This window comes from Saimiri boliviensis, chromosome 5 (assembly GCF_048565385.1).
Source record: "Saimiri boliviensis isolate mSaiBol1 chromosome 5, mSaiBol1.pri, whole genome shotgun sequence".
Classification (NCBI taxonomy): Eukaryota; Metazoa; Chordata; class Mammalia; order Primates; family Cebidae; genus Saimiri; species Saimiri boliviensis.
This window is the reverse complement of record NC_133453.1, coordinates 103,579,269-103,602,482: the sequence shown is the minus strand read 5'-3', so window position 1 is coordinate 103,602,482 and position 23,214 is coordinate 103,579,269. Positions and strand designations below refer to the sequence as shown.

At 40.7% G+C, this 23,214-nt stretch overlaps 2 long non-coding RNA genes and 1 pseudogene across 2 annotated transcripts in view; 2 read left to right on the top strand and 1 right to left on the bottom strand.

Moving 5' to 3' along the window:
- Positions 1-23,214, top strand: part of LOC141584621 (uncharacterized) — a 106,689-nt gene that overhangs the window by 47,890 nt on the left and 35,585 nt on the right. The window lies entirely within an intron of this gene.
- On the bottom strand, positions 428-16,191 carry LOC141584620 (uncharacterized). Its single transcript, XR_012517779.1, has 2 exons — positions 13,996-16,191; positions 428-3,587 (listed from the first exon to the last, which is right to left on the bottom strand). It is a non-coding gene; the product is annotated as an uncharacterized LOC141584620 (long non-coding RNA).
- LOC120364317 (cyclin-T2-like) lies at positions 19,266-20,927 on the top strand (annotated as a pseudogene).

The following is a 23,214-nucleotide window of genomic DNA, read 5'->3' as shown; positions in this document are numbered from 1 at the left end:
AGCAGTGCAAGGTTAGAGGTGTCCCGGTTCACACGTGTGCATCTTTCCACATGTTGGACTTCTATTGAAGAAAAATTCATCCTAATTCTCTGAGTTTTTCAGAGAATTTCTAATCACAAAAGCCATGAGCTACATGGAGTTCCCAAGGAGACAGTTGTCCTTAGCACTTCCCATTCACTTCATTGTCAGAGCCATGGGCACACAGACTCAATCCATTCGACAAGTCAGTCTATGTTGCATTCCATACATAATAGTATATTTAACCAATATATAAATATTACGGGTTAAAATTCCACAAAAAACAAGGTAGCACTTAACATCAAGAGGAGAAAGAGATAGGAGAAAGGGTAAATGAGCAAGTCCCTTATCATGAGTGACTGCAAGACTGGGTTAATTAAGGCAGCGGTTTGGAGAGGCTGAAGCCTGCTTTTTTTTTTTTTTTTTTTTTTTTTTTTTAATAATCACAGAGTCCTTTGGTGAGAAGCTACAGTGGAAGAGTGTGCTTGTTATGTTCTTACCTGGTTGGATGCAGTCTTCACATTTTTATTTGTTAAGCAAAATATCCTTGTTGGCAAAGTCCCATATGAAATATAAAATGCAGTATTTTTCTAAGATGGAGTTTAATGAAGGGGTGCTCTATACACCCCAATTTCATAGTTTTGGGGTATTTCTGTATTTACTTCCTCAAAGTTTCCTCTCCTATTTCTGGGGGACTTTTCAATTTCTGTTGCTACCTGGCTGCCAAATATTACTTCTTTCCAGAATTCATTTAAAAAGTATAATTCAGCAAAAATATAAAGATTTTTGTGGTTTTGGAAAGAAAAGTCGTATCACACAAGGAGTCAATGGAAATCTTCTTGGCCCAGTGTAATTTCCACCCTTCCTCTTGTGGCCCTTCTTCATCCAAAACATTCTGGGCCTCTGGTGAAGTGTCTCTCCCCACCGAGTGCAGTCCCTAGGTCTTAAAAGGGAGTGATTCCCTGAAGCTGATGATAATTTTTAGCTATCTCTTGGTCTCCTCTCCCTGTGTCCTATTGAATTCTAATGAATAATATTCACATCACATTAATTTTTATTTCTTATGAAATTGTTCTAAATTGCCATCTTTTCTCCCAGTCCTTGAATAATAAATAGCCCTTGATCTTGCAGGTCCAACAATCTTAATTCATTTCAGCTGCCACATTTGATAGATGAGGCAACTAAAACTCAGAGAAGGGAAGTGATTTACCAAAAAAATACAGGGGCTATTTAGAAGCAGAGCTGAAGCCGTAACTCTGGTCTTCCTCCTCTTAGGCCAGTGCCCCATCTACTTGTTTCATTTTTTGCTGCATTCCAGATTAGGAAGTTTGTAATAATGAAAGATGACAGGGTTGCTTACGTACTTGTATTCTTGTCTATTATAACTATAAACCTGAATATATATTTCCCAGAATAGTTAATCATCAAATAGAAGAAGGTAGTGTAATATCTTGTCCTGTAAATAATGAAAAAACACCTCCTGTATCTTCTATTAATGTTTGATATATTGTTTTTCAGGCTATAAGGAATTGGCCTCAGTGTAATTGTGTATAAATACTGCCTGTTGGTCTCTCCTTATTAGATGCTGACTAACATTACTAGGTAATAATTGGTTATACTGCATTAGGAGAATAACAGTTTATAACAATATTACTTGCCAATAAACTCCATACTTTATTTTCCTATTCAGTGAAGCAATTGTTTGGCTTTATGACTACATAGACAGTTTTTCTTTCATAGCTAAGTTTATTTTAGTCATAAGGCAATCAGGTGGCACAAAAGTGTTAAAAACTACAAGAAACCAAGATATAGCAAAGAAATTTGAAGATCATGTTTACCCTGAATAAATAAGTGCTTTTAAAAAATTGCTTCCAACTTTTAACTTCAAACACAGAAAAGTTGAAAAAGAAGTACCGTAAAGACACATGTGCCCTTTATTTAGATTCACAAATTCTTAACATTTTCTGGGATTGGCTTTGTGTGTCTTTATGTCTCTTTTCCTCTTCACATACACACTCATTTTCTCTCTCTTATACACACATACATATACGTGCACACACTCACATTTTGGGGAGCTCTGAACTGCTTGAAAGCATCAAGATTACACAAAAGTACTTAAGGTATTTTTCCCAAAACTAGCACATTCTTTTATATTACTGCAATAACAATCACAAGACATTTGCTACTGATAATTAATATTATGTAATATACAGTCTAAATTAAATGTCTCCGCTTGCTCTCATTCTTTATATTAGTCAGGGATCTTATATTTAATTTTTTTTTTTGGTCATGTTTCTTATTTTCATCACTCTAGAATATCACTTCCCCTCCACCCTTTTCCCTCATCTTTTACAACCTTGACATTTTGAAGAGTCCAGGCTAATTGTCTCATAGAATATTTCTCAAACTGGATTCATCTAACTGTTCTTCTGGATTAGATAAAATGTTTAGGTAAATATTATGTTTCCCATTGCATTACATCAGGAAGTTTATAATCTCACTGTATCTCAATATTTGTGAAGCTAAGTTACATCTCTTCATTTTAAATTCTGTACTTAACATTTGATGGGTAATAGAGACAAATGAATGTCCTTTTCCTAACAATATGTTAGTGTATAGTGTTAGGAGTAATGTCATGCCAGAATCTCATATTACATTGGTGGTATTTGCAAAATGGTGATTTTAAATTTCAGGTATTTTTCTAGATCAGGGGCCAGTAGATTTTTCCAGTGAAGAGCCACATTCTAAGAATTTTAGACTTTGTGGGCCACGTATGGTCTCTGTTACATATTCTATTTCTTCTTTAGCTGTGTAAAAATTATTAGCTCATGTACTGCAGAAAAATAGTCTGCAGCAGGATTTGGGCCATGAGTAGTAGTTTGTCAAAATCCTGTTCTATGTTATAAAGAAGAGCTTTCCTTTTCCTTGTAATGTACGTGTGTGTGTGTGTGTGTGTGTGTGTGTGTGTGTGTGTGTCAGAAGGAGAGAATGAGATTCTTTAACAACTTTATTTCTTTTATAGAGTTGGTCTGTTTAAGCTTTTTTTTTTTTTTAAATAAATACTCTTTTGGATTTAAGTTTGGTAAATAACACTGTCTTAAGAAAATTTCAGAATGCTGGGAAGATGGCCGCCTAAGAACAGCGCAGGACTTCAGCTCCCAGTGAAAGTGCAGAGGGTGAGTGGACGCCACATTTCCAGACGAACTCTTATTGCCCACAGACCAGGAGATACCCAGGCAGAGGGGTCGCCAGCATCGCAGTCCCAGCCGGTGCAGCTGTTTTGGCCCCCGCGGGGCTGATTCCACCAGCGGGGCTGCTGTGACCACGCCCTGTTGCTGTGGTTCTCCATACAAAAGCCACTGGTCTGGGAGCCCTCTTAGCTGGCGAGCAGAGCCCTGAGACGGCAGAGTTGCCCATTCATCTGAAATAGCGAGTCAGGCCAGGAGATTCCTAGGCAAAAAATCCGCCAGGAGCCGGCGCCGCAGTTCGAGCCGACTCCGTGAGTCGCAGCACAGGAGATCCCGGCGCCTTTTCAACAAGCGACCGGACCGGAACGCGGGGTCATTCAACTTAAAAGAAAAGACTCTGAGTCAGGGAGCCAGGTGATCAGGCTCTGTTGGTCCCAACCCTCCACCCCCAACAACAACGAAAACAAAAACAGTAATTGGAAACCCTCTGGGTTGAGCCCTTCAAACCAAGCACAGCTGAACCGGGACGGTAGGGCTCGGCGGGGGAGGGGCTTCCACCATTACTGAGACTCTCCACCTCTACGGAGGCAAGCTGCCATTGCCGAGGCAACCCGCCATTGCCGAGGCAACCTGCCACAACAGAGAGAGTCCACCATAACAGAGGCGGGGCCACCGTTGCCAAGACAGTTCTAACTACGCCCATATAAAAAGGACTACAGGGAAGAGCTCAGGGCAGCTGGGTGGAGCCCACAGCAGCTCAGCAAAGCCCCTGCGGGCAGGCAGTGGCTAGGCGTGCTGCTAGCTGGGGGGGTCAGACCTGAAAGAAAAATCAAAAAAGGCAGTAGTGCAACGGAAACTCATAAAGCTCCAACTCCCTGGGACAGAGACAGACAACAGGTGGATAAACCCACAAAAATGGGAAGAAACCAGCGCAAAAAGGATGAAAACCTCCGAAACCAGAACACCTCTCCTCCTAAAAGGGATCACAACTCCTCACCAGCAAGGGAACCAGACTGGATGGAGAAGGAGGGTGATGAAATGACAGAGTCAGACTTCAAAAGGTGGGTAGTAAGAAACTACAGTGAGCTAAAAGAACATGTTCTAACCCAACGCAAAGAAAAGAGAAACCTTGAAAAAGATTGGACGAACTGCTGACGAGAATGGACAGCATAGAGAGGAGTATAAGTGAATTGATGGAGCTGAAAAACGCAACACGAGAACTTTGTGAAGCATGCACAAGCTTCAACAGCCGAATTGACCAAGCAGAAGAAAGGATATCAGAGGTCGAAGATCAACTCAATGAAATAAAAAGAGAAGGCAAGAACAGAGAAAAAAGCGCAAAAAGGAATGAACAAAATCTTAAAGAAATGTGGGACTATGTGAAAAGACCTAATCTACGTCTGATAGGTGTACCTGAATGTGATGAAGAGAATGAATCCAAGCTGGAAAATACTCTTCAGGATATTATCCAGGAAAACTTCCCCAACCTAGCAAGGCAGACCAATATTCAAATCCAGGAAATACAGAGAACACCACAAAGATATTCCTCAAGAAGAGCAACCCCAAGGCACATAATCGTCAGATTCACCAGGGTTGAAATGAAAGAGAAAATGCTAAGGGCAGCCAGAGAGAAAGGTCGGGTTACCCACAAAGGGAAGCCCATTAGACTCACAGCAGATCTCTCAGCAGAAACCCTACAAGCCAAAAGAGATTGGGGGCCAATATTCAACATCCTTAAAGAAAAGAACTTTCAACCCAGAATCTCCTATCCAGCCAAACTAAGCTTCATAAGTGAATGAAAAATAAAATCCTTTGTGAACAAGCAAGCACTCAGAGATTTCATCACCACCAAACCTGCCCTACAAGAACTCCTGAAAGAGGCTCTACACATATAAAGGAACAACCAGTACCAGCCACTCCAAAAACACACCAAATGGTAAAAGAGCATCAACACAATCAAGAATCTGCATCAACTAACCAACAAAACAGCCAGGTAGCATCAAAATGACAATATCAAATTCACACATAACAATACTATCCCTAAATGTCAATGGACTAAATGCCCCAATCAAAAGACACAGACTGGCAAATTGGATAAAAAGCCAAAACCCATCAGTGTGCTGTATCCAGGAAACCCATCTTACATGCAAGGATACACAAAGGCTCAAAATAAAGGGATGGAGGAAGATCTACCAAGCAAATGGAGAGCAAAAAAAGGCAGGAGTTGCAATTCTCATCTCTGATAAAATAGACTTTAAAGCCACAAAGATCAAAAGAGACAAAGAAGGACATTACATAATGGTGAAAGGATCGCTGCAACAAGAAGAGCTAACGATCCTAAATATATACGCACCCAATACAGGAGCATCCAGATACATAAGGCAAGTTCTTAATGACTTACAAAGAGACTTAGACTCCCACACAATAATAGTGGGAGACTTTAACACCCCATTGTCAATATTAGACAGATCAACCAGACAGAAAATCAACAAGGATATCCAGGACCTGAATACAGACCTGGAACAAGCAAACCTAATAGACATTTACAGAACTCTCCACCCCAAATCCACAGAATATACATTCTTCTCAGCACCACATCACACCTACTCTAAAATTGACCACATAATTGGCAATAAATCACTCCTCAGCAAATGCAAAAGAACAGAAATCATAACAAACAGTCTCTCAGACCACAGTGCAATCGACTTAGAACTCAGAATGCAGAAACTAACTCAGAACCGCACAGCTTCATGGAAACTGAATAACTTGCTCTTGAATGTTGACTGGATAAACAATGAAATGAAGGCAGAAATAAAGATGTTCTTCGAAACCAATGAGAACGTAGACACAACACACCAGAATCTCTGGTACACATTTAAAGCAGTCTCTAGAGGAAAATATATAGCAATGAGTGCCCACATGAGAAGAAAGGAGAGATCTAAAATTGACACCCTATCATCAAAATTGAAAGAGCTAGAGGAGCAAGATCAAAAAAACAATAAAAAACGATAAAGGGGATATCACCACGGGTTCCACAGAAATCCAAACCATCATCAGAGATTATTACAAACAACTCTATGCACATAAACTAGTAAACCTGGAAGAAATGGATAAATTCCTGGACACCTGCATCCTCCCAAGCCTAAACCTGGAAGAAGCCGAAACCCTGAATAGACCAATAACATGGTCTGAAGTCAAGGCAGCAATAAAGAGCCTACCACCCAAAAAAAGCCCTGGTCCAGATGGGTTCACAGCTGAATTCTACCAGACATACAAAGAGGAGCTGATACCATTCCTTCTGAAACTATTCCAGACAATCCAAAAAGAGGGAATCCTTCCCAAATCATTTTACGAGACAAACATCATCCTGATACCAAAACCTGGCAGAGACTCAACAAGAAAAGAAAATTTCAGGCCAATATCCATGATGAACATAGATGCAAAAATCTTCAATAAAATACTGGCAAACCGATTGCAACAGCATATCAAAAAGCTCATCCACCATGATCAAGTAGGATTCATCCCGGGGATGCAAGGCTGGTTCAACATATGCAAGTCCATAAACGTAATTCACCACATAAACAGAACAAAAGACAAAAACCACATGATTATCTCGATTGATGCAGAGAAGGCTTTTGACAAAATTCAACAACCCTTTATGCTAAAAACCCTCAATAAACTGGTATTGATGGAACGTATCTCAAAACAATAAAAGCTATTTATGACAAACCAACAGCCAATATCATACTGAATGGGCAAAAACTGGAAGCATTCCCTTTGAAATCTGGCACTAGACAAGGATGCCCTCTCTCACCACTCCTATTCAATATAGTACTGGAAGTTCTAGCCAGAGCAATCAGGCAAGAAAAAGAAATAAAGGGTATCCAAATTGGAAAGGAGGAAATCAAATTGTCTCTATTTGCAGATGACATGATTGTATATCTGGAAGACCCCATCATCTCAGCCCAAAATCTCCTGAAACTGATAAACAACTTCAGCAAAGTCTCAGGATACAAAATCAATGTGCAAAAATCACAAGCATTCCTATACACCAGTAATAGACTTCAAGAGAGCCAAATCAAGAACGAACTGCCATTCACAATTGCTACAAAGAAAATAAAGTACCTAGGAATACAACTAACAAGGAACGTAAAGGACCTCTTCAAGGAGAACTACAAGCTATTGCTCAACGAAATAAGAGAGGATACAAACAGATGGAGAAACTTTCCATGTTCATGGTCAGGAAGAATCAACATCGTGAAAATGGCCATACTGCCCAAAGTAATTTACAGATTCAACGCTATTCCCATCAAGCCACCAATGACCTTCTTCACAGAACTGGAAAAAAACACCTTAAACTTCATATGGAACCAAAAGAGAGCCCGCATAGCCAAGTCAATTCTAAGCAAAAAGAACAAAGCAGGAGGCATCACACTACCGGACTTCAAACTATACTACAAGGCTACAGTAATCAAAACAGCATGGTACTGGTACCAAAACAGAGATATAGACCAATGGAACAGAACAGAGGCCTCAGAGGAAATATAACATACCTACAACCATCTGATCTTCGACAAACCTGACAAAAACAAGCAATGGGGAAAGGACTCCCTGTTTAATAAATGGTGTTGGGAAAACTGGCTAGCCATGTGCAGAAAGCAGAAATAGGACCCCTTCCTGATACCTTACACCAAACTTAACTCCAGATGGATTAAAGACTTAAACATCAGACCTAATACCATAAAAACCTTAGAAGAAAATCTAGGCAAAACCATTCAGGACATAGGTGTAGGCAAGGACTTCATGACCAAAACGCCAAAAGCAATGGCGACAAAAGCCAAAATAGACAAATGGGACCTAATCAAACTCCACAGCTTCTGCACAGCAAAAGAAACAGTCAGTAGAGTGAATCAGCAACCAACAGAATGGGAAAAAATTTTTGCAGCCTACCCATCTGACAAGGGGCTGATATCCAGAATTTACAAAGAACTAAAGCAGATCTACAAGAAAAAAACAAACAAGCCCATTCAAAAATGGGCAAAGGACATGAACAGATACTTTACAAAAGAAGACATACAGGAGGCCAACAAACATATGAAAAAATGCTCATCATCACTGGTCATCAGAGAAATGCAAATCAAAACTACATTGAGATACCATCTCACACCAGTTAGAATGGCGATCATTAAAAAATCGGGAAACAACAGATGCTGGAGAGGATGTGGAGAAATAGGAACACTTTTACACTGTTGGTGGGAATGTAAATTAATTCATCCATTGTGGAAGACAGTGTGGCGATTCCTCAAGGACCTAAAAATAGAAATCCCATTTGACCCAGCAATCCCATTACTGGGTATATATCCAAAGGATTATAAATCATTCTACTACAAGGACACGTGCACACGAATGTTCATTGCAGCACTGTTTACAATAGCAAAGACCTGGAACCAACCCAAATGCCCAACGATGATAGACTGGATAGGGAAAATGTGGTACGTATACACCATGGAATATTACGTAGCCATCAAAAACTATGAGTTCACTTCCTTTGTAGGGACATGGATGAACCTGGAAACCGTCATTCTCAGCAAACTGACACAAGAGCAGAAAATCAAACACCATATATTCTCACTCATAGGCGGGTGTTGAACAATGAGAACATATGGACACAGGGAGGGGAGCACTACACACTGGGATCCGTTGGGGGGAAATGGGGGAGGGGCGGGGGAGTGGGGAGGTGGGAAGAGATAGCATGGGGAGAAATGACAGATACAGGTGAGGGGACAGAAGGCAGCAAACCACACTGCTATGTGTGTACCTATGCAACAATCTTGCATGTTCATCACATGTACCCCAAAACCTAAAATGCAATAAAAAAAAGAAAATTTCAATTTCATCTTCTTCTATGCTTTCTGATACAATACCCACTAGTTGCGTGAGACTATTCAAATTTAAACTAATTATACTGAAACTGTAAGTAGAAATTAAATAAATAATTAGAAAAAATTCAATTTCTCTGTCATATGAGCCACATTTAAGTGTACAAGTATTCACTCAACACACGTAGCTAGTGGCTACATATTGAACAGTGTAAATGTAAGACACTTTTATGATTTAGAAGTTGTATTAGATAGTAATCAATGCAGATTTCAAACATATTTGCATAGAGTTGTGCAAAATGTTTCCTTATAATTAGAGTTAACATAATTTTTTTCTTCTTTTTTGCTTTTATGCTTATTTCCTTTCTTACTAATTTGTCTATTTCCTTTTTTTCAAGGTATTTATTATTATAAATACCAAAGTATTTATTATTTCTACTGTTTTTCTGTTTTTATCTCATGTTTTCCTTTCCTTATGCTTACTTTTGATTTATTTTATCAGTTTGTTTTTTGTTTTTTGTTTTTGTTTTTGTTTTTGTTTTGAGACAGAGTTTCGCTCTTGTTACCCAGGCTGGAGTGCAATGGCATGATCTTGGCTCACCACAACCTCCGCCTCCTGGGTTCAGGCAATTCTCCTGTCTCAGCCTCCTGAGTAGCTGGGATTACAGGCACACACCACCATGCCCAGCTAACTTTTTGTATTTTTAGTAGAGGCAGGGTTCCACCTTGTTGACCAGGATGGTCTCGATCTCTTGACCTCGTGATCCACCCGCCTCGGCCTCCCAAAGTGCTGGGATTACAGGCTTGAGCCACCGCACCTGGCCTTTTTATCAGTTATTTTTTAAATTTTATTTTAGGTCCAAAGGTATCTGTGCAGGTTTATTATATAGGTGTCACTGGGGATTTGTGTACAGATTATTTATTCACCTATGTGGTAGGCACAGTACCTGCTAGGTAGTTTTTCATTCCTGATTCTCCTTTTTCCCTCCATCCTCAAATAAGTCCCAGTGTCTGTTGTGTCCATGAATACTCAATGTTGAGCTTCTACTTATGAGAACATGTAGAATGTGGTTTTCTGTTCCTCTGTTAGTTCATGTAAGATAATGGCTTCTACCTTCATCAATGTTGCTGCAAAGGACATGACCTCATTCTGTTTTATGGCTCCATTATGTTCCATGGTTTATATGTACCACATTTTCTTTATCAGTCTACCATCGATGGGCATTTAAGTTGGTTTTACTTCTTTACTATTGGGAATCAGGCTGCAGTGAGCATATGCGTGCATGTATATTTTTCTTTTCTCTCTTGTCTTCCTTCCCCTCCTTCCTTCCTTCCTCTTTCTTTCTCTCTTTCTTTCTTTCCTTTCTTTCTCTCCTATCTTCCTTCCTTTTTCTCTTTCACTCTTATCTTTCTTTTTTCTTCCTCCCCATCCCTCCCTCTCTCCTTCCTTCCTTTCCTCCCTCCTTCCTTCCTCTCTTTCTCTCTTCTTCTCTCTCTCTTTCTTTCTTTCCTTCCTTCCTTCCTTTCTCTCTTATCTTCCTCCCTTTCTCTTTTCTTTCTTTCTCTTTCTCTTTTTTCTTCCTCCCTCCCTCCCTTCCTCCCTCCTTCCTTCCATCCTTCCCTCCCTCCCTCCCTCCTTCTCTCTGCTTCTGTCACCCAGGCTGGAGTGTAGTGGCACCATCTTGCCTCATTGCAAGTTCCACCTCCCAGGTTCAAATGATTCTCCTTGGCCTCCCAAGTAGCTGGGACCACAAGCACCTGCCACTAGATCCAGCTAAGTTTTGTATTTTTTATTAGAGGCTGAGTTTCTCCATGTTGCTCAGGTTATCAGTCTGGTCTTGAACTCCTGTACTAAGGTTATCTGCCCACCTCGGCCTCCCAAAGTGTTGGGATTACAGGTGTGAGCCACCACACCCAGCCCTCACCAGTCCCTTTTGTATCCCCCAACTCACACCTTGCCCATGCCACTCATGCATACCCCCTGCCTTTCCCCATGGTCATTTGTGAGTCCTGCACCAAATGGCCTTCAGTCCAGAGGCCAGACATCAGACAGCAATCTGGACCTCTTCCTTGATGGGAGATGAGACCTCCAGAAGAGGAAAATGCCTGCTGTGGAGCCTGCAGGCAGAACACAGTGACTCCTTGAGCAAACAGCTAGAACAGAACAGAGAAAAATCTCCAGCCAGAAAGAAAACTTCCCAGTCAACTCTTCCCTGACCCCATTTTACAGATGGAAACACTAAGGCTCAGAGGAGAGGAGACAGAGCAGGTATTGGAACCACAGTCTCCTGGCTCCAAAGCCAAGTCCTGTCCACCCATCCAGGCTCCATCCTTCCTTCTGTAAATGTCTGTAACAGTATGTACTGGGCATTCTTGTTAGGACCTTTTACATATATCACTCAGTCTGCTTTTCCCATTCATTTGACAAGTGTTTATTGAGCTCCTACTGTGTGCAGGAGCTGGACTCGATACTAAGGACATCTTGGTAGAAAACTCAGGCAAAGTCTACCCACTTGGGCTTCTAGCAAGACCAAGAGAGGGTTGGCACCATGGACAAGGCTGTGAAGGCAATGAATAAAATGGTGGGGTCAGATAGGAAGGGTGGTCATGGATGCTCTCTGCATGGAAGGGGCATCTTCTTGGCTTTGAGACCCAAATGCCAAAGTACCTGTGAGCAGCAGGCCATGCCCACTCAGTAACAGAGCTGAGCCACAACCCTCCATAGATGCCAAACCAAACACCGGATCAGGCCAGCAATGAGGGACAGAGACCATGGCCTGGAGGGTCTTGCCACCTGAGCTCACAAGGAGATTTTTGTTATGCTTCTTTTATTAATATTATTATGGTGGGGTTGGGGGTCCTTAGTGCACAAGAAACACTCTAGGAACCATAAGTCAAGATCTAGGCTCCTATCCCTGCTCTGCCCTTGCTGTGTGACCTCGGGCTGCTATTGCCACTTCTCAGAGCCTCAGCTTCCTTCCCCTTCTGTAAAATGGAGAGTCTAGTAATACCCCTCCAGGGGCCCTTTCTTTGATTTCTATTACCTTTCAGTTATACAAATCACTAGAAGAAAAAAAAAAGGGATATGAACAAAGAAGGGGCAGCCCCGGCTGGCAGAGGAAGGAAGGAAAAAAATGTTTTTTGTGTCCGTTTAAAACCTGAGCTCCAAGGCCGGGCGCGGTGGCTCAAGCCTCTAATCCCAGCACTTTGGGAGGCCGAGGCGGGTGGATCACGAGGTCGAAAGATCGAGACCATCCTGGTCAACATGGTGAAACCCCATCTCTACTAAAAATACAATAAAACTAGCTGGGCGTGGTGGCGCGTGCCTGTAATCCCAGCTACTTAGGAGGCTGAGGCAGGAGAATTGCCTGAACCCAGGAGGCGGAGGTTGCGATGAGCCAAGATCGCGCCATTGCACTCCAGCCTGGGTAACAAGAGCGAAACTCCGTCTCAAAAAAAAAAAAAAACTGAGCTCCCAGCTGCTGGGCAGGCTGCAAGTTTCCCACCCCTGCAGCTTTTGGTCACCTTGACACAGGGACCCTAAAAAAGCGTTAAACCCCTCTCTCTGTATCTTTTTCTCTTTTTTTTTTCCTCTCTTTGCCTCTTTTTTCCTACTTTTTTCCCTCCTTTTCTGTCTTTTTCTCTCTCTCTCCTCTCTCTCTCTTTCCTCTCTCTCTCTCTTTCTCTCTCCTCTTATACTTTCTTGTCCTCTCTCCTCTCTTCTGTCCACTTTCTTTCTTGCTCTCTGTTCTTTGTCTCTCCTCTCTCTCCTCTCTGTCCTTCTCCTCTCTCCTCTCTGTCTCTTTTTTTTTTTTTCTCTCTGTGATGCACCACTGGGCACTGCCCATAACAACATTGGACACTTTTCTGGCAGAATAGGCAGTTAGCAATTTTCCATGCCAGCCTGAAAAAGGGTACTTGTAGACCCTGATATAGGACTCTGTCTCCTACGACCCCAAATAAACTAATTCCAAAGTGTCAAGGGCACAACTGCCTCCCTGACATGGAATCAGACCCAGCACGGGCAAAAAGTACTCCTTTCCCGGTGGAGGTGGCTGGGAGAATTTACAAGCCACAATAATCATAACAAGGAAGAAAATAAAGACAACTAAAGTTGAGACTATCTGCCACATGGCGAAGGAAGAAAGAGTGAGGCCTCAGTGATATAGGAAAAAATGAGAAAGAAGGAGAAGTAATCTCTGCAGGGGTATAATCAATAAAAGTTTCCTCATCCAGTGGTTCATCAACCACTGTAAAATATCCCCTACCTCAAGGGAAGATGGCCTGAACCAGTGTATGTCTGCTAGCAGGAGTCTAACAAAACTGACAAATTTACAGACAAGACAGGATCATATACAAGAGTGACAGACAAAGGGTGGGTGCCCCCCAGATGGGAGACCATTTAGGTGCCTTTCTGGCCACTTTCCCAAATGAAATTTTAGGGTGCATCTTGGCTAAGGTGTGCTTTATCTTGGCTAAGGTGTGTATAAACCCCAGGCCCGGTCACCTCAGGATGGAAGTCCAAGTAGGACAGCTCTGAGGTGAATCACCGTTATGCCCTATGATGCTCCCGTGGAAACGTGGGTGAAGGCACACACAAGCCCCGTAGCCTTTCAGCCATGGGACTACATATATACACACTCACTCTCTCACTCACACAGAGATTATGGAAAACAATCAAATGCTGACACCCCCTATGCCATCTACCAGAAGGCTGGCATCCATTATGCCACACCAGAAACCTGTTGCCCACTGCAAACAGCCACCAGAAGGCTGCCACTTACTATGACAGCCACCAGAAGCCTCAAGCGACATCTCAGGCTTGCCAAGTCAGAGTTGCAATGACTCGTCAGTTCCCCGACTCAGCCCCTTTGCTTTGAACTAGTTCCCAGTTTCCAGACCAAACTTACCTACCTCCGGAGGTCTTTAGGACCCTGAGGAATTTTGGGTGAATGTCGGTCGGGTGGTCGCTTATCCTCTGCGGTGGCACTCTGGGGCCCTGGGACAGTCAGGGGGCACCTCCCCTAGAGGCTTCTGAGGTGGGAGCAGCCGCCTGGGTGAGACTCTGAGATGGCTTTTGTCTGATGATGAAAATAAAAGATCTCGGTGGAACCTCCAAATGTTGTACAGAACTGAGCATAGAAAGTCAACACCAAGACAAAAGTACGTCAAATTGCAGGGTCATTTATTGCCAGCAACCACGGAGGACTCCTGTCTCTCCAACCCGTGGCCCTAAGTTCAGGGGGAGCAGAGTTTTTAAGCTGAAAAACCACATCCTGGTTTCAGGGTGAGGGGATGCAGGGCAAGTAACTTTTCAGCACTTATTGATAAGCAGAAGCAAGCACTTTTCATAGAAGCCAAGGTCAGCAGTTATTGCAAAGAGAATGGGAAAGCCGTTACAACTTATTTTAAGAACAGCTTTGTCTTTTATAAAATGGCATTTCTCAGGTTCTAACTTTTAGGCTAGCCATGTTACAAAAGAAGCTGGCCAGAATTGGGAGATTCTTGGGATTAGGGCATTTTAACCACCTACTGTAGATTTCAGAAAGAACATAGATAACACTTTTTTTTTTTTTTTTTTTAACTCTGGATGGGTGGGTGTTTGTGTGTGTTTGAGACAGTCTCACTCTTTTGCTAAGGCTGAGGCTGGAGTGCAGTGGTGTGATCTTGGCTCACTGCAACCTCCACTTCCCGAGTTCAAGTGATTCTCTTGCCTCAGCCTCCCAAGTCGCTGGGATTACAGGCACGAGCCACCACAGCCAACTAATTTATATATTTTTAGTAGAGATGTGGTTTGGCCATGTTGGCCAGCCTGGTCTTGAAGTCCATACCTCACATGACCTGCCCACCTTTTCCTCCCAAAGTGCTGGGATTACAGACTTGAGCCATTGTACCTGGCCTTTTTTTGTTTTTGTTCTTTATTTTTTTGTTTCGTGAGATGGATGCTTGTACTCCCCCACAGGCTGAAGCACAGTGGTGCTATCTGGGCTCACTGCAACCTCTTTCTCCTGGATTCAAGCAATTCTTGTGCCTCTCACCCTCCTGAGGAACTGAGACCACAGGCGTGTACGACCACGCCCAGCTAATTTTGGTATTTTTAGTAGACAGAGTTTCACAGTCCACCTGCCTTAGCCTCCCAAAGTGCTGGGATTTCAGGTTTTAGCCTCCATGCACACTTGATGTTTCTTTAACATAGGGGTCTGCAAAGAGTAACAGTATTTTAGAGTTTGTGGGCTGTAAGGTCTCTGTTACAACTGCACAACTATGCCATTGCTGCTGGAAAGCAGCCATAGGCAATTTGTAAATGAATGGGTGTGGCTGTGTTACAGTAAAACTGTTGACAAAAATAGGTGACCAACCATATTTGGCCAGTTATTCATGGTTTGCCTATTCTTATTTGTGAAATCCTTCTTTGTTACACCCCTTTATTTTCTATTTTGTTCTCCACCTGGAAAAAAATATTCCAGAATATACTTCTCATGCTGTGTTATTGCCGAATGATTATAATGTTTTTTTTTTTAATTGTTTGAGGCTTTTTCAGAATTTATCCAGAGAGAAGGAAATCTTCAGTGAGTTGAAATGACATCTAAAACTCAATAGGGCTTCTTTTTAATTGTTTGTATCTGTTCTGTAGCTTGAAAATCAGGTTATCTAGGTCATTGTTGTAGCTTAATAGTCACCAGATTAAGATTAGGTAGGCATAATCTTTATTTTTTTTTTATTTTATTTTGAGACTGAGTCTTGCTCTCTTGCCCAGGCTGGAGTGCAGTAATGCCATCTCAGCTCACTACAACCTCTGTCTCCCGAGTTCAAGCAATGCTCTGCCTTGGCCTCCTGAGTAGCTGGCAATACAGGTGCCTGCCACCATGCCTAGCTAATTTTTGTATTTTTAGTAGAGGTGGGGTTTCACCATCTTGGCCAGACTAGTTTTGAACTCCTGATCTCGTGATCCACCTGCTTCGGCCTCCCAAAGTGCTGGGATTACAGTGCCTGGCCAGTAGGCATACTCTTAATAAAAATAGTTTTTATTTAAAAAATTAAAACTTTATTTTTTGTTATTATTTCTAATAAAAATTTTGATAAAAATTGCTTAGTATTATACTTTAGCACAGGCGTCCCCAAACTTTTTACACAGGGTGCCAGTTCACTGTCCCTCAGATGGTTGGAGAGCCACCACATACTGTGCTCCTCTCACTGACCACCAGTGAAAGAGATGCCCCTTCCTGAAGTGTGGCAGGGGCCAGATAAATGGCCTCAGGGGGCCACTCGCGGCCTGTAGTTTGGGGACGCCTGCTTTAGCACCTGGTGCTAAAGTAAAAAGATTACAAAAAAGTAATCTGCCTTTTATCCTGTCTTTAGGTCAGAGTTTAGGTTGTGGTTAATGTGGGGTTTTTTGACACAGCAGGATCTACCTCACTTCCATTTTAAAAAACCTAAAGTTTATTATTAATTTGGAGAGCAGTTGAATAGGAATCTTGGAGACCTGATATATTAAAACTTTCAGCATGTTTTGCAGCAGCTTTTTTTTTTTTTTTTAAGAGACAGAGTCTTACTCTGTTGCCCGGGCTGGAGTGCAGTGGTGCAGTCTCAGCTCACTGCAACCTTTGCCTCCTGGGTTCAAGCAGTTCTCTGCCTCAGCCTCCCAAATAGCTGGGATTACAGGCGTTCACCACCACACCTGGATAATTTTCATATTTTAGTAGACACAGGGTTTCACCATGTTAGCCAGGCTAGTCTTAAATTCCTGACCTCGTGATCTACCCGCCTCGGCCTCCCAAAGTGCTGGGATCGTAGGCGTAGGCCACTGTGTCTTTTTTTCTTTGTAGATCACAAAAAGGTAGCTCAAAATTTAAGATACGAAGATGTGGCTGGGTGTAGTCATGCATGTCTCTTGAACACAGGAGTTTGAGCCCAGCCTGAGCAACATGGCAAAACCTCGTTTTTACTAAATACACACACACACACACACACACACACCCCACAAACTGGGTGTGGTGGCACACTCCTATAGACCCAGCTACTGTGGAGGCTAAGCTGGGAGGATCACCTAAGACTGTGATAATGCCACTGCACTGCAGCCTGGGCAACAGAGGAAACCCTGTCTTAAAAAAAAGGACATGAAGATTTATCTGAATTGTAGAGTGATGTCTAAAGTGATATAAGTATTCTTATTTACTAAAATAATTCACTTAATAACTATGCTTCACAAAAGAACATTGGCTTAGACAGTAGCTTTGAGAGAGAAGGGCCTCTGTGTTAGGCACATAACCATGATTTTTGTGCATATAGCTAATTAGTTTAATGGATTATTGAACAGATTATTTTGTTCTGCTATAAAATTTAATACATAGGATACTTAAGAAAAACAAAACTTATATTTTGTGTACCAGATTTTGGAACAGGAACTTAAAGTGTATTTAATGTTTTACAACCAAGCTGTCAAAACAGTTTTATTAATGTTCGACCCAAACGTAGAAAAGTAGTCTTTTTTTTTTTTTCAAATGAGGAAGTGGAGGTCTGGGCATTTGGCTTTCTTTTCATCCAAACTGGATGAAAAAGCTCATGAGACTTTAGCAGGGAATAGTCATGACATTATCAAGGAAATACATCTTGAAAGATTAATTATAGTTTGTCTGATCTTAGCATTGGATTAGAATAGTTTACAAAGAAACTTGGTATTAAAAAATGAATCTCCTGGGCGCAGTGGCTCACGCTTGTAATCCCAGTCCTTTGGGAGGCTGAGGCGGGTGGATCACAAGGTCAGGAGTTCAAGATCAGCCTGGCCGACATGGTGAAACCCCGTTTCTACTAAAAATACAAAAAATTAGCTGGTCATGGTGACGGGCACCTGTGATCCCAGCTACTCCAGAGGCTGAGGCAGAAGAATTGCTTGAGCTCAGGAGGCAGAGGTTGCAGTGAGCCGAAATCGTGCCACTGCACTATCAATACCAGAACAAACATAAGTGATAAAAAATGAATCTGTAGTCTTTACTAATACAGGTTCCCCCAGTATTGAGATTGAATTGGCATTATTATATAGTAGTCTAATTTATTTGAATGATGAATATTTGAGAGTGGCCAGTAACTATTAATGACAATATTTTGGGGGATAAAACTATAATTCATCAACACCACACTACTTTGGAAAGGTGGGTTATTTCATTGTGATCAGAATTTTCAGAAAATTGATAGAAAATTACAATCAAGATAGTTTGCTAATGTATTATAGTGTTATTGTTAAGAAGTATTAATATAGTTGAAGAAATTTTCCTTTTTTTATTTAAAAAAAAAAAAAAAACCTAGGCATGGTGGCTCACACATGTAATCCCAGCACTTTGGGAGGCCTGAGATGGGAGGATCACTTGAGGCCAGGAGTTTGAGCCCAACCTGGTCAACATAGTGAGACCCCATCTCTATTATTTAACAAAAAAAAAAAAGAAAACCAAAAAAATACAATTTCGTGCAGAGTTCCCCGTATACCATCTAGCTTGTCCTTGTACTAACATCTTACATAACAATATATGATTGTCAAAACTAGGAAATTAGCATTGGTACAGTACTGTTAGCTAAACCACAGATTTTATTTGGTATTCTGTATTTGTCCCTGTTCTAGGATCCCATGTTCCATTTAGTTGACATGTCTCTTTAAGTCTCCTCCAGTCTGTGACAGTTCTTCATTATTTCCTTGTCTTTCATAACACTGACACTTAGAAAAATAATGGTCATTTTATATACTGTTCCTTAGTTGGGGTCTGATGATTTCTCATTATTAGATTGAAGTTACACATTTTGAGCAAGAAGTAGTATGGTATCATAGAAGTAGGTTGGGTATTTCTTGGTGCATCATATCAAGGGGTATAATATGTTGATAGGTCTTGTAACTGGTAATGACAACCATGATCACTTGGTTACAATGGTATCCTTAAGGTGGTTTCTGTACTTCAAAGTTAACTATTATTTTTCTTTATGTAATTAATACATTTCTTGGGGAAGATATGTTGGGATTATACAAATAACTTTTTCCTTAAACTTTTGTTCACTAATTTTAAAGAATCCATTGATCTTGCCTGCAACAAAAATTACTATGTTGTTTGCTTAATAAAGATTTTTTTTATTGGAGGGAGGGATTATTTTTAATGCTACTAAATTTTCTAGAGATTCTAATTAAGCAAGTAAAATCATGGGGGAAGGTAATTGTTACAAAGGATTCAGCTTTGAAAATGCAGGTTGAGAGTTGTGTGTACTTCTCTATATGCTGAGGGTTGAGTAGGAGGGTAAAAGTGAAGTAGATGAACTCCTAGCATTCCTTTTTAATACTGCCCACCTGAGAGAAATTTATATCCTAAAGACATCTCCTAAGTTTTAAATTTAAATTTTCTTTTTAGAGCTAACACATGAGTTTCTACAAATATTGGAGAAAATGCCTAGTAGGCTGAAGAAGATTCGAAAATGGAGGGTAAGAGAACTGACAGGCAGAATGTCAGTCTGTCATTTATATAACATGTACCTAGCTAACCATTTTGAATTGTTGTGATTAAATCATCTTTACAGTATTGCTGAATAATTCAGTGTATCTCAAGTTACATCTTACTCACATATTCAACTACAGAGTCCAGTGGACTTTGCTAAAAAGCATGTTATATTTTTAAAAACTTTTTTGCAGTGATTATGACGGAAATATCCTCTTAATTTTACAAATGGGGAAACTGAAGCCTAGACAAGTTAAATTACTTTCTCACATGCTAAGCTAGAATTTGACTTTTATCTAATTCTAAAGTTGGTGTTTTCAATTTTTTATAGTTTTCCTTCTATACCTCTAAATAAGGCATTTATTTACTGGTGACCTAAAACCATGAAACCCAAATCATTTTATTTCCGTATGTTAAATCTATAATGTTTTTAGTATATAACTTTTATAGGACAAGCAATTTGCATTAAATTATTTTGCTATATCACTGCTTCTTCTATGTTTTATTTTAATAGGCTAGTCAGGCAGCAACTAAGAAACCAAAAGTAGATGGGCAGGTATCAGAGACACCACTTCTTGGTTCATCTTTGGTCCAGAATTCCATTTTACTAGATAGTGTCACTGGTGTGCCTACAAACCCACGTTTTCAAAAACCATCTACATCAGCATTCCCTGCGCCAGTACCTCTAAATTCAGGAAATATTTCGTTCAAGACAGCCATACATCTGATAATTTGTCAGTGCTAGCAACAGGAATGCCAAGTACTTCATACAGTTTGTCATCACACCAGGAATGGCCTCAACATCAAGACTCAGCAAGGACAGAACAGATGTATTCACAGAAACAGGAGACATCTTTATCTGGTAGCCAGTACAACATCAACTTTCAGCAGGGACCTTCTGTATCACTGCATTCAGGATTACATCACAGACCTGACAAAATTTCAGATCATTCTTCTAAGCAAGAATATACTCATAAAGCAGGGAGCAGTAAACACCATGGGCCAATTTCTGCTACTCTGGGAATAATTCCTCAGAAAATGTCTTTAGATAAATATAGAGAAAAGCGTAAACTAGAAACTCTTGATCTTAATGTAAGGGATCATTATATAGCTGCCCAGGTAGAACAGCAGCACAAACAAGGGCAGTCACAGGCAGCCAGCAGCAGTTCTGTAACTTCTCCCATTAAAAAGAAAATATCCATCGCAAATACTGAAAAATACATGGCAGATAAAAAGGAAAAGAGTGGGTCACTGAAATTATGGATTCCAATACCACCCACTGATAAAAGCGCCAGTAAAGAAGAACAGAAAAAATAAAAGTTTCCTCTTCAGAAAGACACAGCTCTTCTGATGAAGGCAGTGGGAAGAGCTGACAACTGTTTACAAGATAGTGGAGAAAAATGTACATACATTTTTGTATGTTTAGATATTACCATAAACACTCAGGATTGGAGCTGCTTGTAAGTATAACAATATACAGAATAACTTTATTTTATCTTGTCAGAGTCCATCACTAATCTAAAACAAAGGTGGCACTTTTTTATGTTAACCTTAAACTCTAGGCCTTACTGGAAGCCACTGATAGGGGACACTTCACTATCAGATGCATATGCAGTGCCACATATGGTCATTTATACTGTGAGGCACTGAAATTTTGCCTTCAGAGGTTCTGACCAGATTGGCTGCTGAAATAGCCCCAAACTTTCTGAAGGCTTGAAGAGGAAAAATTAAAGTTTACATACTCTTGATGTGAAGTGCATTTAAATGTTTGTTGGCTTGTTGCAGTTCTATGAAACAGAGCTGTTAATAATGGTTATATGGATTACTGTGATTTGAAAACAAAATTCACAATAACTTAACCTAGTAGAGATATAGTGAGTTGTTTCTTTTAAAGAATTTTACACTACATATTTTAACACTAAACAGGGATCACTTTTCCTTTAGCATTCAGAATGACACTATATTCTTAAATATACCCCTTCTGTGAAGTGTGTTTGTGTGTGATGCCATATTTCTTTTTCAGGTAAATGTAGTCTTCCTTATAAAACAAATTAAACCTATTCTCTCTCGATTCTTTTATGTTCTAACAATAAATAAAATAAAAAAGAAAAGATCACTGACTGTGCATTATACCTGTATTTATAGTTTATGGTTATCAGGAAGCTCTGTAAAAAAGAAAAGGTCAGCCTCCCAGGCAAACCACTAGCGGAGGTTTTACATTTGTTTGCACATCTCGGTATATTTCTGTTGAGGTAAAGTTTGCACAGTCATCTGACTTCTTTTTTTTTTTTTTTTGAGACGGAGTTTCACTCTTGTTACCCAGGCTAGAGTGCAATGGCACGATCTCGGCTCACCTCAACCTCCGCCTCCTGGGTTCAGGCAATTCTCCTGCCTCAGCCTCCTGATTAGCTGGGATTACAGGCACGCACCACCATGCCCAGCTAATTTTTTGTATTTTTAGTAGAGACGGGGTTTCACCATGTTGACCAGGATGGTCTCGATCTCTTGACCTCGTGATCCACCCGCCTCAGCCTCCCAAAGTGCTGGGATTACAGGCTTGAGCCTCCGTGCCTGACTTCTGATCAAACATTAGATTTGTCATATGACTTCTGATCAAACATTAGATTTTAAAACTTGTTTAGATTTTGTCTTAAACACCAGTAATACAGCTCTTGTTTATCAGCTAATCTTGAATTTATTCTGTGGTAAATCTTTGAGTTGTTGCATACATTTGAGATAGGTTGGATTCAACCTCTGTTGAACTGAAAACTTAATTTCTTCTCTGTATGAATTATTTTTGTTACAAAGCCACTAATATGTGCACAATTGTAATTTTACTCAAGTATGTTGCTGTTGTAAATATTAGAGTTTAATCTTGTGCCCTACCTTTATTTAGCAATTACCTAATTTGCCAGTAGCTTTATAATTTTTAAAAATAATTGTTCATTATTTTGTCAATGTTATTTGAACTTGAACTTGAGGTACTTAGGAGCCTCTTTGTGTAGGGACTGTGCCTAGGTAGCATGTCCTAACATTTGTTCTTGTCTTGCATAACTTTGGTAATCTTTTTTTTTTTTTTTTTTTTTTTTTTTGAAACGGAGTTTCGCTCTTGTTACCCAGGCTGGAGTGCAATGGCGCGATCTCGGCTCACCGCAACCTCCGCCTCCTGGGCTCAGGCAATTCTCCTGCCTCAGCCTCCTGAGTAGCTGGGATTACAGACACGCGCCACCATGCCCAGCTAGTTTTTTGTATTTTTTAGTAGAGACGGGGTTTCACCATCTTGACCAGGATGGTCTTGATCTCTCAACCTCGTGATCCACCGCCTCGGCCTCCCAAAGTGCTGGGATTACAGGCTTGAGCCACCGCGCCCAGCCAACTTTGGTAATCTTTGTCATTATATGTAACTTCGTTGCTCTGTATGGCAAAATATTGTATCCATAAACATGGCAATTTTGATACAGTTATACTTTTACAGTGGTACATAATCCAAGGACTAGTGTAGAATTAAGCCGAGTGCAAGATGAGGGAGGGAAGGGTTTTCTTGGTAATTTAGATGTGAAACCTCTACAGAGCTATCATGTAAAAACTACGTAAGGTGGTTGTGCTACTGTATAATTGGGGGGTGATAATACCAGGAATTTTAATAAGATTTTGTAAAGA